Source organism: Cebus imitator, unplaced genomic scaffold, assembly GCF_001604975.1.
Source record: "Cebus imitator isolate Cc_AM_T3 unplaced genomic scaffold, Cebus_imitator-1.0 Scaffold50, whole genome shotgun sequence".
NCBI classification, from domain to species: Eukaryota; Metazoa; Chordata; class Mammalia; order Primates; family Cebidae; genus Cebus; species Cebus imitator.
Genome location: NW_016107365.1, coordinates 280,359 through 283,081, shown reverse-complemented (window position 1 = coordinate 283,081; position 2,723 = coordinate 280,359).

Here is a 2,723-nt window from a genome sequence, read left to right as displayed (position 1 = left end):
TTGCACTACAGGATTCTGGCATTTCGTGAGTTTTTCTTGTTACTAGTACTGTTAGAACTTGACTTTTGGATTTAGTTATTCTCTTAAATTGTAGATTAAAGGCCAGAGAGCCACTTTCCTTTCTCACTGCCTGCTCTTCTTTTCCTCATTTTTATTTTGTTTTATTACCGTTGATGCAGGTTTCTTTTCTGTGTTTTCCATTCTCTCTGGCAGGAGCTGGCCATCAGGAGATTTTTTTCATCTATTTAGTTCTTTGGGTGCTGAAGATTTAGCTAATTGGGAATTGAATGGAAGAAAGACTCAAGCAGGGGAATGTGTGCATGAAATGGATTTTTTGTTCCTCCGAGGATTTGTCGTAAGCAGATATAAAGTGTCTTTCTCACTCAGACTACCTCCAAGCGTTTTCACAAATCAATTAGCCACTGGCAGGGCAGAGTGAGTGGAGGCGGAATGAGGCATGTCTTGACAGGCAGAGACTCTGACTGCTCTCTCTCTCAGACGTGCTGTCCTTGATCAGTAGATAACCTCGGTGACACTTCACCGCCTGGTGACTATTTCCATTACAATCAGAACTTCAGAACAAGGGCACAGCTTTCAGGGTCTTGTTCCACTCCATTAATAAACAAACACCCACAAGGAGAGACTGGGGAGAAGGGAGTTTGGCCATCCCTTTGAGACATGAAGCCAAGAAAAGGAAACAAAAAGAAATCAAACTTTTATTTGCTCACTTTGACTCCAGAACACTTATGTATTTTCTGGATGGTTCTGTCGTTGACTAATGTGGAACCTGAGCATTTCTCTCAGTTCATTAGACAGGACTGGTGAAGCACAGCGAAGGATTCTTAATTCCAAGAGGATGAAGCTCTCGACAGGAGCCCTTCTAGGCTTACAAAATAGGTGTGACATGCCTCCTGCCAGTTCCCTGGCAGGCAAAGCCTCCAGCATACTATGCCTTAGGGGCCTGCAAGGTACAGACTGGGGGCAGAATCTGGAGAATACCTAAAAATGCATCCAACTGGGCTGTCAGAGAAATTCTCCGACAGTCACTCTGCAGGAACAAGTGAAATGCACATGTCATTTTGGGAACACGTTTTGAACTCTGAGTTCCCAGCCTGTCAATGATAAGATTAGAAGGGAGGGGTGGAGGTCAGAGGATGGGGGAAAAGGGTGACCCACTACAGTAGGTTCGAGAGGGCGAGGGTGAGCCCCATCCTTCAGGAAGCTTGGAGCCTTTCAGACTACTCAGCGAGCTGAGAGTTTGGAGAGAAAAGTGTTTCTTATGTAATAGCCGGGAGCTCTTATCTCATTCTTGAGAACAAGCTGGGGGGTAGGTGGCAACTATTTTGGTCGCCTGTTTCACAGTTGGCAGAGCTGAGGTACAGGGAAAGGAATTGGTGTGTCTTAGCCCACTTAGCCAGATGTGCATGTGAAGAGAGTTCCTTTAATGCCTCTGAGCAGTTCCTGCAGGAAGGCCCCATCCCCCATCAATGCCATTTACAACTCCTACTCCAAGCCGCATGGCTGTCTCATAGAGAATGGGAATTTATAGCATCACTGAGGTTACCTGAGAGGCTGGGAGTCTATAGACTTGACCTTGAATTCTGGCTCTTCTGCTTACTAGCTCTGTGGTCTTGGGCAGGTAACTTAATCTCTCTGCAGACTCAATTTGCATCTCTTTAGAAGGAGGATGACAATAGCTACAGCACAGGTTATTAGACTTAAAAGTTGGAAAGCACTTCATCCAGTGCCTTGTATAACTCAGTAAATGTTAATTGGATCTGAATGTAATGAAGAAATAAAACGAACCCAGATTTTCTTCTCTGATTTCTTTTGAGTTAAGGAAAGTGCAGATTCCAAAAGACTGACTGCTCATAGATTTCTCCATACTTGTGATTCTCAAAGTGTGGGTGCTGGTGCATCCAGCATCAGGCACCTGGGAACCTGTGAGAAATGCAAATTCTTAGGCCCCATCCTAGACTTAGTGGGTAGTGAAAGGCAGCAATCTATGTTTCAAAAAGTCCTCCTAAACCAAACACTGCATGTTCTCACTTAGAAGTGGGAACTGAATGATGAGAACACATGGACATATGGAGGGGGGAATGCACACTGGGGCCTGTCAGAGTCGGAGGTGAGGGAGGGAGAGCATCAGGAAGAATAGCTAATGGATGCTGGCCTTAATACCTAGGCGATGGGATGATCTACAGCAAACCACGATGTCACATGTTACCCATGTAACCTGCACATCCTGCACATGTAACCCTGAACTTAAAAGCTGAAGGAAGAAAAGTCCTCCAGGTGATTCTGATCCACACTTAAGTTTGAGAGTCATTGTCCTAAATATTAGCTTCAAAGTGGCAGGAACAAGACAACGATGGAAACATCAGGCATAATTATTGTCACAATGTGGCGGCTACAGCTCTTTCTTTGACAGCTTGGTCTTAGGCACATATTGGTGGTACCTCTACATCTGTCATATCTTTGTGGGTTTGATGAGAGAAAAAGAATATTTGCTAAAGCTGACCAGCCTTCTCAATTTTTAAGACATCCTGCTTTTCCTCCTACAGGGGATGGAATTGGCAAAAGAATATCATGGGTCTACATGAGCATGGAGCTGATAGAAGAAACTGTCGAATGCAATCTAAAAGAAAACAGTCCTTGTAATGTAGCGGTGTGCAGAGACAGAATACATCTTGAACTAAAACACTAAGGGAGGTATGTGCTTA